Here is a 13,522-nt window from a genome sequence, read left to right on the forward strand (position 1 = left end):
TCAGCGTAGTGTCCAGAGCATGGAGGCGCTACCAGGAGACAGGCCAGTACATCAGGAGACGTGGAGGAGGCCGTAGGAGGGCAACAACCCAGCAGCAGGACCGCTACCTCCGCCCTTGTGCAAGGAGGAGCAGGAGAAGCACTGCCAGAGCCCTGCAAAATGACCTCCAGCAGGCCACAAATGTGCATGTGTCTGCTCAAACGGTCAGAAACAGTCTCCATGAGGGTGGTATGAGGGCCCGACGTCCACAGGTGGGGGTTGTGCTTACAGCCCAACACCGTGCAGGTCGTTTGGCATTTGCGAGAGAACACCAAGATTGGCAAATTCGCCACTGGCGCCCTGTGTTCTTCACAGATGAAAGCAGGTTCAACTCTGAGCACGTGACAGACGTGACAGAGTCTGGAGAGGCCGTGGAGAACGTTCTGCTGCCGCAAACATCCTCCAGCATGACCGGTTTGGCGGTGGGTCAGTCATGGTGTGGGGTGGCATTTCTTTGGGGGGCCGCACAGCCCTCCATGTGCTCGCCAGAGGTAGCCTGACTGCCATTAGGTACCGAGATGAGATCCTCAGACCCCTTGTGAGACCATGTGCTGGTGCGGTTGGCCCTGGGTTCCTCCTAATGCAAGACAATGCTAGACCTCATGTGGCTGGAGTGTGTCAGCAGTTCCTGCAAGAGGAAGGCATTGATGCTATGGACTGGCCCGCCCGTTCCCCAGACCTGAATCCAATTGAGCACATCTGGGACATCATGTCTCGCACCATCCACCAACGCCACGTTGCACCACAGACTGTCCAGGAGTTGGCGGATGTTTTAGTCCAGGTCTGGGAGGAGATCCCTCAGGAGACCATCCGCCACCTCATCAGGAGCATGCCCAGGCAATGTAGGGAGGTCATACAGGCATGTGGAGGCCACACACACTACTGAGCCTCATTTTGACTTGTTTTAAGGACATTACATCAAAGTTGGATCAGCCTGTAGTGTGGTTTTCCACTTTAATTTTGAGTGTGACTCCAAATCCAGACCTCCATGGGTTGATAAATTGGATTTCCATTGATTATTTTTGTGTGATTTTGTTGTCAGCACATTCAACTATGTAAAGAAAAAAGTATTTAATAAGATTATTTATTTCATTCAGATCTAGGATGTGTTGTTTAAGTGTTCCCTTTATTTTTTTGAGCAGTATATATTACAAGACAGGTAATCATTTCATGTAATTCAAATAATTGCAGTGCTGCTTTTCACATGTATTCTTATAACAAGACATGGGCTACTTGTGAAACACAGTATGTAATGTGACTGACGCAGACCCTACATCTCTATGTAAATGCTACTGGTATCTTAGTGGAAGACACACAAAGGATGCAGTTTCAACTCTTTTACACTGTCAGTAATTACACTGCTCTTGTATTAATAGCATAAATGAGAAGTATAGTAAACTAACAAATGGAAATTGCAGATACTGCTCTTTGTTTTGGTATTACCCTGCAATTTATAACATATCATGCCAAGGAAGAAGACAGTAACTGCCGTTTAAGGGTCAAAGGTAATGTCAGAGGTCAGGGTCAACATGAATAAAAAATTTACTCATAGTAAGGCAACAGATCATTACATCTCCAATGATCTCCCTAGAATTCATTTGGCTGGACAATTAAAAACTTTGAAGCCATTTTTCTCAGTTCCACTCTATGAGCAGTTACTGCCTTTTTGCTTGGGAGGGCAGCAAAGACTTCACATTGATTGGAAACTGCGTTCTCTAAGCTTTCCCAGCATGACTTGATCCCCGTCTTCCTGCTTCACTGTTCTCAGGCGAACTGCAAGGTTAACACTACCGAACGTGGGACCTCAACTTCTAGTCAACAGTGTTGAGTACTGACCGAAAGGATTCGCTTAGTAGATACAATAGACATCCAGGCATTGCGCTAACGCTAGTTAACATTGGGGAAAAAATCTCTAACTTCCTTCATACTGGACACACATACATAGAGATATGGTGAAAACAATGTGTGGGGAGGCAGAGGCACAGAGACTCACATCAATACCTTTGTCAGATAACACTGTTAAACAAATGATTTATGCTACTGCTAGCAACAAGAGGAAACTCTGACTGAACGACTCAAAACTCCCCAGCTTATGCTGTCCAAATGGACGTTAGATGTGAGGGCTGAGATGCCCATACATTGACTTTGGTCCGCTATACATGTCGTGGGATGCTATTCACGAGGACATATTGTTCTGTCTCACGATTCCCGAGCATGAAACGGCACAGGGAATGGATGTTCAGTGCTGCGTGGCTATATTGACGAAAAAACTGATTCCATGGGATTGAATGGTGGGCTTTTGTACAGATGGGGCTCCATTTATGGTGGAACGGTAGGCAGGCCTCTGAACTTTAGCAACTGGCGGGAAAAGAGCTGAGCACAGAACTCCCATTTCCGCAATGCCAAAAGGGCAAGATGCTGGTCTCTCCCCTCAGTCTGCCCTGATCTGTCAAGTCTGTGCTCCCAAACTGCATAAAAATTGCCATCAATTATTAGTCATATGTCAGCTAAATCTATTGTCAGTGTAGATAATTGATCATAAAATGAGCTGTCGTAAGTGTTCAGTGCATACACAGACAAAATAGAAATGTTGCTTCCGCTTATAATCTATTTAAAAAGTACTTTTGTAATTGATTATAAAAAGTTTTTAAAAAGTTACTCATTAAAAGTAATTCTCCCCTCTCCAAGGGATCCTCCACCTAAGTTAGTGTATTGAAAATTACACCTGGCAACAGTTAGTACCCCTTTAACTTTTGTAGTAAAACATGATGAAGCAATGACGTTAATATATTTGTTGGAAAAACGAGACGCAGTGGGGTCCATCATTATTGGCTCCCAAGTGGCGCAGCGTTCTAAGGCACTGCATCTCAGTGCTAGAGGCGTCACTACAGACACCCTGGTTCAATCTAGGCTGTGGCTCAGTTGGTAGAGCATGGTGTTTGCAATGGTGTTTGCAATGGGTTCGATTCCCACGGGGGGCCAGTACGAGAAAAAAAAAAAAAAAAGGTATGAAATGAATTGAAATGTATGCATTCACTACTGTAAGTCGCTCTGGATAAGAGCGTCTGCTAAATGACTAAAATGTAAATGTAAAAATCACAACCAGCCATGATTGGGACTTCCAAAGGACGGCGCACAATTGGCCCAGCATCGTCTGGGTTTGGCCAGTGTAGGCCGTCATTGTAAATAAGAATGTGTTCTTAACTGACTTGCCTAGTAAAATAAATACAAATAAAGATGAGCAAAAATATGTTATAAAATAAATTAGACAAATACTGAGCAACTGTAAAACAAATGGGGAAATTATAGATTTTTTATACTAATACAATTGCTCAGAGAAAGATTTTGTTTAACAAGTAATAAAAAAACAATCTAAAAAAGATAGGGGTCAAAACTATTGGTACCCCTGTTTTCAGTACTCCAGCACCCTACTGTTGCGAAGAGAACGACACTGAGCCTTTTTATAAAATGTTTCATGAGATTGGAGAACACATTGGAAGGGATCTTAGACCATTCCTCCATACAGAATCATTCCAGATCCTTGATATCCTTTGTCTGCGCTTATGGACTGTCCTCTTCAATTCAAACCACAGGTTTTCAATGGGGTTTTAAGTGCGGAGACAGGTGGCCATTACAAAATGTTGATTTTGTGGTCAATTAACCATTTCTTAGTGAATTCTGATGTGTGCTTTGGGTTATTGTCTTGCTGGAAGATCCACTTGCGGCCAAGTGTCAGCCTCCTGGCCGAGGCAACCAGGTTTTTGGCTAAAATGTCCTGGTACTGGGTAAAGTTCATTATGCCGTTGCCCTTATTAACAAGGGCTTAGGACCAGTGGAGGAAAATAGCCCCATAACATCAAAGGTACACCACCATATTTTACTGTAGGTATGAGGTACTTTTCTGCATATGCTTCTGTTTTTCAAAGCCAAACCCACCACTGGTGTGTGTGGTCAAAGAACTCTATTTTCATGTAATCTGACCATAGCAACAGTTCCAATCCAAGTGCCAATGAAATGCCATCATTTGGATATTTCTTTAATGAAAGCCTCTCCAACATAATCCAGGTAAAATCAGGAATTTCCCAGGGCAGCTGTCTAGGCCCCTTACTTTTTAAAGTCTTTTTTACTAATGACATGCCACTGGCCTTGAGTGAAGCCAGTGTGTCTATGTATGCGGATGACTTAACACTATACACATCAGCTACTGCAGTGACTGAAACAAAGAGCTGCAGTTAGTTTCAGAATGTGTGGCAAGGAATATGTTAGTCCTAAATATTTCAAAAACGAAAAAGCATTGTATTTGGTGTATTTGGTACATCATTCACTAAACCCCAAGGCTCAACTAAATTTTGTAATAAATCATGTGGAAATTAAGCAAGTTGAGGTGACTAAACTGCTTGGAGTAACCCTGGATTGTAAACTGTCAAGGTCAAAACATGTTGATACAACAATAGCTAAGATGGGGAGAAGTCTGTCCATAATAAAGAGCTGCTCTGCCTCCTTAACAACACTATCAACAAGGCAGTTACTACAGGCTCTAGATTTGTCTGTTTAAACTACTAGCACACAGCTCGGACACCCATGCATACAGTACCCCACAATACATGCCTCCAAAGCTTTCTTCACAATCCCCAAGTCAAGAACAGACTATGGGAGGCACACAGTACTACTTAGAGCCATGGCTACATGGAACTCTATTCCACATCAGGTAACTGATGCAAGCAGTAGAATCAGATTTTTTTTAAATGGATAGAAATTACACCTTGTGGAACAGCGGGGACTGTGAAGAGACACACACACAGACACACATACACATTTGTATTTGCATTTACTATGGATCCACATTAGCAGATACTCTTCCTGGGGTCCAGCAAAATTAAGGCAGTTTATACAATTTTAAAAACATTACAATACATTCACAGATTTCACAAAACACTGTGTGCCCTCAGGCCCCCTACTCCACCACTACCACATATCTACAATACAAAATCCATGTGTATGTATAGAGCGTATGTTATCGTGTGCGTGTGTGTGTGTGTGTGTGTGTGTGTGTGTGTGTGTGTGTGTGTGTGTGTGTGTGTGTGTGTGTGTGTGTGTGTGTGTGTGTGTGTGTGTGTGTGTGTGTGTGTGTGTGTGTGTGTGTGTGTGTGTGTATGCATGTGTGTGTGCCAATGTTTGTGTAGCTTCACAGTCCCCGCTGTTCCATGAGGTGTTTTTTAATCTGTTTTTTAAATCAAATTTTACTGCTGGCATGAGTTACTTGAAGTGGAATAAAGTTCCATGTAGTTGTAACCGATGTGAAATGGCTAGTTAGTTAGCGGTGGTGCGCGCTAATAGCGTTTCAATCAGTGACGTCACTCGCTCTGAGACTTGAAGTAGGGTTTCCCCTTGCGTTGCAAGGGCCGCGGCTTTTGTGGCGCGATGGGTAACGATGCTTCGTGGGGTGTCAGTTGTTGATGTGTGCAAGGGTCCCTGGTTCGAGCCCGGGTTGGGGCGAAGAGAGGGACGGAACGTACACTGTTACATAGTCATGGCTCTATATAGTACTGTGTGCCTCCCATAGTCTGTTCTGGACTTGGGGACTGTGAAGAGAACTCTTGTGGCATGTCTTGTGGGGTATGCATGGGTGTCCAAGCTGTGTGCCAGTAGTTTAGACAGACAGACCCCGATGGCTTGTCATTGTTGATAGACAACAATAATTTTTCACCTCTTCCACACTGACTTTACACAATTCAAAAGTACAATTCTTGTCTTTCATAATTTGGTCCAATATACTTGGATGTGTAGTGTCAGTGTTTGTTGCTGGCATGTCATCCCTAAGTTTACTTATCTTGCCAATGAAAAAGTCATTAAAGTAGTTTTCAATATCAGTGGGTTTTGTGATGAATGAGCCATCTGATTCAATGAATGAAGGAGCCGAGTTGGCTTTTCTCCCAAAATTTCATTTAAGGTGCCCCGAAGCTTTTTACTATCATTCTTTATATATTTTCTCATTGTTTCATAGTGTAGTTTATTTTTAATTTTTATTTAGTTTAGTCACATGATTTCTTAATTTGCAGTGCCAATAAATTGGGCTGCCAGACTTAATTGCCATACCTTTTGCCTCATCCCACTCAACCATACAATTTTTAAATTCCTCATCAATCCAAGGGGATTTAACAGTTTTTATAGTCATATTCTTAATGGGTGCATGCTAATTAGTAACAGGAATAAGTAGTTTCATAAATGCGTCATGTGCAGCGTCTCGTTGCTCCTCATTACACACCACAGACCAGCAAATATTCTTTACATCTTCAACATATAAAACTTATTGTATGACCTCTTATACAGCATATTAGGCCCAGCCTTTGGAACTTTGGTTTTCCTAGATATGGCTACGATATTGTGATCACTACATCCTATGGATTTGGATACTGCTTTAAAAAAATATCTGCAGCATTAGTAAAGATGTGATCAATACATGTTGATGATTTAATTCCTGTGCTGTTTGTAACTACCCTAGTAGGTTGACTGATAACCTGAACCAGGTTGCAGGCACTGGTTACAGTTTAAAGTTTTTTCCTGAGTGGGCAGCTTGATGATAGCCAGTCAATATTTAAATCACCCAGAAAATATACTTCTCTGTTGATATCACATACATTATCAAGCATTTCACACATATTATCCAGATACTGAGTGTAAGCACTTGGTGGTCTATAGCAGCTTCCCACAAGAATGGGCTTTAGGTGAGGCAGATTAACCTGTAGCCATATTACTTCAACAGTATTTAACATTAGATAATCTCTAAGGTTTACAGGAATGTGGTTCTGAATATAGACCGCAACACCACCCTCGTTGGCATTCCTGTCTTTTTGGTAGATGTTATAACCATGTATTGCTACCACTGTATGGTATTATCTAAGTGAGTTTCAGAGATAGTCAGAATATGAATGTCATCTGTTACAAGCAAGTTATTGACTTCATGGAAATTGTTTCTTAGGCTACAAATGTTAATGTGGGCTATTTTTTTAGCACTTTTATTTACTGGGAAAGTTATCAGAGGTAGACTTACTCATGTTATTCACGTTGGAGCTGATAGTGCAGGGTGAGCTGCATAAAGTGGTCTTCCTACTATTGCACACTGTCTCAGTGCTAACAGTGTAACTCTGGTTTATAGGCTCATGATTACTGCTTACAATAGCTGTAGGACAAACAGATGTATGCGGTGCAATTAGGGGTACATCAATTAAATGACTTACTGTACATTGTGTTTGCCAATGCCCCTAAGATCATGTGCATTTGATGCAGCATTATGACAACTCATTGTCACAATGGTAGGGATTAACTGAGCTGGTCCTGGATCATTTACCAGTCATTGTTTCAACGCAGACTTGAAATGTGTGGACAGAGTCCAGGAGCCAAGATGATTTGGATGGACTCCGTAATTCCTGTAGAGTATCTTATGTTTCCAGAAGGTGTCAAAGTTATCAATAAAAGTGACTCTAGCAGAGCTACAGTAGTCTTATAGCCAGATGTGTAATGCTAGCAGTCTGCTGAATCTTTCACATCCGCGCCCAACGATGGTACTGGACCTGAAATTATTGACCGTTTTTGGAGTCTTTTAATGCTAAAATCAGTTCTTAACCTGTTGGGGATAGGGGGCAGTATTTGCACGGCCGGATAAAAAACGTACCCGATTTAATCTGGTTACTACTCCTGCCCAGTAACTAGAATATGCATATAATTATTGGCTTTGGATAGAAAACACCCTAAAGTTTCTAAAACTGTTTGAATGGTGTCTGTGAGTATAACAGAACTCATATGGCAGGCAAAAACCTGAGAAGATTCCTTACAGGAAGTGGCCTGTCTGACCATTCCTTGAGCTTCTTGACTCTGTTTATTGAAGACTGAGGATCTTTGCTGTAACGTGACACTTCCTACGGCTCCCATAGGCTGTCAGAAGGCGGGAAAAAGCGGAATGATGTAATTCCAGCCCCAGGCTGAAACACATTAGCGCTTTTGGCAAGTGCTCTATCAGAGGACAATGGGCTGAGGCGCGTGCACAAGTCAACCCCATGTTTTTATTTTCTATCGTCTTTGAACCTAAACACAGATTCCCAGTCGGAATATTATCGCTTTTTTACGAGAAAAATGGCATAAAAATTGATTTTAAACAGCGGTTGACATGCTTCGAAGTACGGTAATGGAATATTTCGATTTTTTTGTCACGAAATGCGTCGTATGCGCGTAACCCTTATTTACCCTTTCGGATTGTGTCTTGAACGCTACGAACAAAACGCCACTATTTGGATATAACTATGGATTATTTGGGACCAAACCAACATTTGTTATTGAAGTAGAAGTCCTGGGAGTGCATTCTGACGAAGAACACCAAAGGTAATAACATTTTTCTTATAGTAAATCTGACTTTGGTGAGTGCTAAACTTGCTGGGTGTCTAAATAGCTAGCCCTGTGATGCCGGGCTATCTACTTAGAATATTGCAAAATGTGCTTTCCCCCGAAAAGCTATTTTAAAATCGGACATATCGAGTGCATAGAGGAGTTCTGTATCTATAATTCTTTAAATAATTGTTATGCTTTTTGTGAACGTTTATCGTGAGTAATTTAGTAAATGTTTAGTAAATTCACCGGAAGTTTGCTAGTTCTGAACGTCACATGCTAATGTAAAAAGCTGGTTTTTGATATAAATATGAACTTGATTGAACAAAACATGCATGTATTGTATAACATAGTGTCCTAGGTGTGTCATCTGATGAAGATCATTAAAGATTAGTGCTGCATTTAGCTGTGGTTTGGGTTTATGTGACATTATATGCTAGCTTGAAAAAATGGGTGTCTGATTATTTCTGGCTGGGTACTCTGCTGACATAATCTAATGTTTTGCTTTCGTTGTAAAGCCTTTTTGAAATCGGACAGTGTGGTTAGATTAACGAGAGTCTTGTCTTTAAAATGGTGTAAAATAGTCATATGTTTGAGAAATTGAAGTAATAGCATTTCTAAGGTATTTGAATAACGCGCCACAGGATTCCACTGGCTGTTACGTAGGTGGGACGATTTCGTCCCGCCGACCCTAGAGAGGTTAAAAATCAATTTTCAAATGTTCTGAGCTAGCCATCCTGATGTCGTTTGACCCCACATGGACTATGACAGTGTCAGCTCCCGGCATCTGTGGTAGAACAGTCGGAAGCAGCCCTGTTATGTCCTGTACTCTTGCTCCTGGGTAGCACGGAGCAAGACCGAGATGTTTCTCACCATAGAACTGCCTATGATGACAGCTGGTGATGTTGAATTGGCCGGTGTCACAGGCAGCCTCACGGTCTGGTGAGGCTGGGAGCTCCGAGGATCTTAACCCGAGGTATAAGCCACTGGAAAGGGAGACAGAACCGAGGACGAAGACGCAGGTACCTCCGGATCTGGGGAAGCCACATAGGACGAAGGCGCCGGAACCTCTGGATCCAGGGCGGCAAAGCTGTTTCTGGTCTGTGTCAGTTCCGGGCTCAACATCTCCATGGAGACCCCCGTTGCCAGAGGACGCCTTCTTCGACTTCCACGGCGAGTAACGTACCTCCATTCTCCAGGGAAGGGGAGACACCTTCGGGGATGGAACCCTGCCTAGCACCGGCCAGTCGGCTGTGGAGAGCCATCATGGTGGCAAAACTTCCACCAGACCAGAGCGGCGTTCGGCTACTGGGGTGAAAGAAAAGAAAAGGTAGGTGGGCGTGGGATTCCCAGTAGCTTATGTAGGTTTACTACTTGCGTGTAGTCTTCCGCAAGCAAGCAGTTGCTACATTCAAAGTCAGCGCGGTCCACATTGTCCCAGAACAAAGCAAAGTAAACACAGCTCCTGCAACGCTGGAAACGTTCAATAAGCGGCCTCCTTTTAAGACCGCCGAGCCAGCTAGGCTAGCTGGGCTTTCGCGTTCACCCCCTATACGGAATCTGGCAGGATCCCGGGACAGATAGCAGCACTCACAGAAATTTAGACCAACAGAGCCGCAGAATTCAAAGTAAAATAGAAGTACATAAAAACACTGTCAGCTTTTAAACCAAGGTCTTTAGTTCAGGTTTTGGCGTTTGACAGCGTTCAACAATATACAATATACAACAAACATACGTTGTGCTCTGATGACGTTGAAATGTCACGACAAACACTCTGCACACATGTACACATGGATGTGGTATTGTAAATATGTGAGAGTGGAGTAGTGGCCTGAGGGAACACAGTAAATGTATTGGATAAAGTGTCATGAAATGTCATGTAATATTTTAAATTGTATATGACTACCTTAATGTTGCTGGACCTTGGCAGCAGCTAATGGGGATCCTTAATGAATACAAATACAAAATACACGTTTAGTGCAAGAGATCTACGCGCTCGTGCCTGTCATGTAGTGAACACACACTATGAAGCAAGTAGGATGAGTGGCTGTATGCACTTACCATTAGTTATTTTGATAACAGCGAAAATACATTGATGAAATCCATGCATCAGAAATGAGAAAGCATCCGAAATTAGATCTATTAGATGTCGTTCTAGTTTCATTTCTCTCTTTCAATAAATTTCTCTGCAAACCAGAAAATGTTGTGTACTAAAGATGACATTGTAACCACACAAATACATTTAGAAGATAATTGTCAACCCGAATTAGAAACACGGTGCTGACAACCTTTAGCTCCTAAATGAAATAAATTGCACAGTAGGCTACAGTGCATTCGGAAAGTATTCAAACCCATTGACTTTTTCCACATATTGTTACGTTATTCGAAAATGTATTAAATAGTGTTTTTTCCTCAACAAGCTACACACAATACCCCATATGACAAAGCAACGTTAGCAAATATATCTTACATTTACATTTAAGTCATTTAGCAGACGCTCTTATCCAGAGCGACTTACAAAATGGTGCATTCACCTTATGATATCCAGTGGAACAACCACTTTACAATAGTGCATCTAAATATTTTAAGGGGGGGGGTTAGAAGGATTACTTTATCCTATCCTAGGTATTCCTTAAAGAGGTGGGGTTTCAGGTGTCTCCGGAAGGTGGTGATTGACTCCGCTGTCCTGGCGTCGTGAGGGAGCTTGTTCCACCATTGGGGTGCCAGAGCAGCAAACAGTTTTGACTGGGCTGAGCGGAGGTAGGGGGGCCAGCAGGCCAGTGGTGGATGAACGCAGTGCCCTTGTTTGGGTGTAGGGCCTGATCAGAGCCTGAAGGTATGGAGGTGCCGTTCCCTTCACAGCTCCGTAGGCAATCACCATGGTCTTGTAGCGGATGCGAGCTTCAACTGGAAGCCAGTGGAGAGAGCGGAGGAGCGGGGTGACGTGAGAGAACTTGGGGAAGGTTGAACACCAGACGGGCTGCGGCGTTCTGGATGAGTTGTAGGGGTTTAATGGCACAGGCAGGAGCCCAGCCAACAGCGAGTTGCAGTAATCCAGACGGGGAGATGACAAGTGCCTGGATTAGGACCTGCGCCGCTTCCTGTGTGAGGCAGGGTCATACTCTGCGAATGTTGTAGAGCATGAACCTACAGGATCGGGTCACCGCCTTGATGTTAGTGGAGAACGACAGGGTGTTGTCCAGGATCACGCCAAGGTTCTTAGCACTCTGGGAGGAGGACACAAGGGAGTTGTCAACCGTGATGGCGAGATCATGGAACGGGCAGTCCTTCCCCGGGAGGAAGAGCAGCTCCGTCTTGCCGAGGTTCAGCTTGAGCTGGTGATCCGTCATCCACACTGATATGTCTGACAGACATGCAGAGATGCGATTCGCCGCCTGGTTATCAGAAGGGGGAAAGGAGAAGATTAATTGTGTGTCGTCTGAATAGCAATGATAGGAGAGACCATGTGAGGATATGACAGAGCCAAGTGACTTGGTGTATAGCGAGAATAGGAGAGGGCCTAGAACAGAGCCAGTGGTGAGAGCGCATGGTGCGGAGACAGATTCTCGCCACGCCACCTGGTAGGAGCGACCTGTCAGGTAGGACGCAATCCAAGCGTGGGCCGCGCCGGAGATGCCCAACTCGGAGAGGGTGGAGAGGAGGATCTGATGGTTCACAGTATCAAAGGCAGCAGATAGGTCTAGAAGGATGAGAGCAGAGGAGAGAGAGTTAGCTTTAGCAGTGTGGAGAGCCTCCGTGACACAGAGAAGAGCAGTCTCAGTTGAATGCCCAGTCTTGAAACCTGACTGATTAGGATCAAGAAGGTCATTCTGAGAGAGATAGCAGGAGAGCTGGCCAAGGACGGCACGTTCAAGAGTTTTGGAGAGAAAAGAAAGAAGGGATACTGGTCTGTAGTTGTTGACATCGGAGGGATCGAGTGTAGGTTTTTTCAGAAGGGGTGCAACTCTCGCTCTCTTGAAGACGGAAGGGACGTAGCCAGCGGTCAAGGATGAGTTGATGAGCGAGGTGAGGAAGGGGAGAAGGTCTCCGGAAATGGTCTGGAGAAGAGAGGAGGGGATAGGGTCAAGTGGGCAGGTTGTTGGGCGGCCGGCCGTCACAAGACGCGAGATTTCATCTGGAGAGAGGGGAGAAAGAGGTCAAAGCACAGGGTAGGGTAGTGTGAGCAGGACCAGCGGTGTCGTTTGACTTAGCAAACGAGGATTGGATATCGTCAACCTTCTTTTCAAAATGGTTGACGAAGTCATCCGCAGAGAGGGAGGAGGGGGGAGGGGAGGAGGATTCAGGAGGGAGGAGAAGGTAGCAAAGAGCTTCCTAGGGTTAGAGGCAGATGCTTGGAATTTAGAGTGGTAGAAAGTGGCTTTAGCAGCAGAGACAGAAGAGGAGAATGTAGAGAGGAGGAGTGAAAGGGATGCCAGGTCCGCAGGGGAGGCGAGTTTTCCTCCATTTCCGCTCGGCTGCCCGGAGCCCTGTTCTGTGAGCTCGTAGTGAGTCGTCGAGCCACGGAGAAGGAGGGGAGGACCGAGCCGGCCTGGAGGATAGGGGACAGAGAAAATCAAAGGATGCAGAAAGGGAGGAGAGGAGGGTTGAGGAGGCAGAATCAGGAGATAGGTTGGAGAAGGTTTGAGCAGAGGGAAGAGATGATAGGATGGAAGAGGAGAGAGTAGCGGGAGAGAGAGAGCGAAGGTTGGGACGGTCGCAATACCATCCGAGTAGGGGCAGAGTGAGAAGTGTTGGATGAGAGCAAGAGGGAAAAGGATACAAGGTAGTGGTCGGAGATTTGGAGGGGAGTTGCAATGAGATTAGTGGAAGAACAGCATCTAGTAAAGATGAGGTCAAGCGTATTGCCTGCCTTGTGAGTAGGGGGGAAGGTGAGAGGGTGAGGTCAAAAGAGGAGAGGAGTGGAAAGAAGGAGGCAGAGAGGAATGAGTCAAAGGTAGACGTGGGGAGGTTAAAGTCACCCAGAACTGTGAGAGGTGAGCCGTCCTCAGGAAAGGAACTTATCAAGGCGTCAAGCTCATTGATGAACTCTCCAAGGGAACCTGGAGGGCGATAAATGATGAGGATGTTAAGCTTGAAAGGGCTG

General features: G+C 44.4%; 1 pseudogene; it reads left to right on the forward strand.

Moving 5' to 3' along the window:
* The window catches only part of LOC106561341 (E3 ubiquitin/ISG15 ligase TRIM25-like), a 552,627-nt pseudogene that overhangs the window by 167,478 nt on the left and 371,627 nt on the right, over positions 1-13,522 (forward strand).

The sequence above is a fragment of the Salmo salar genome, chromosome ssa17, assembly GCF_905237065.1.
Source record: "Salmo salar chromosome ssa17, Ssal_v3.1, whole genome shotgun sequence".
Classification (NCBI taxonomy): Eukaryota; Metazoa; Chordata; class Actinopteri; order Salmoniformes; family Salmonidae; genus Salmo; species Salmo salar.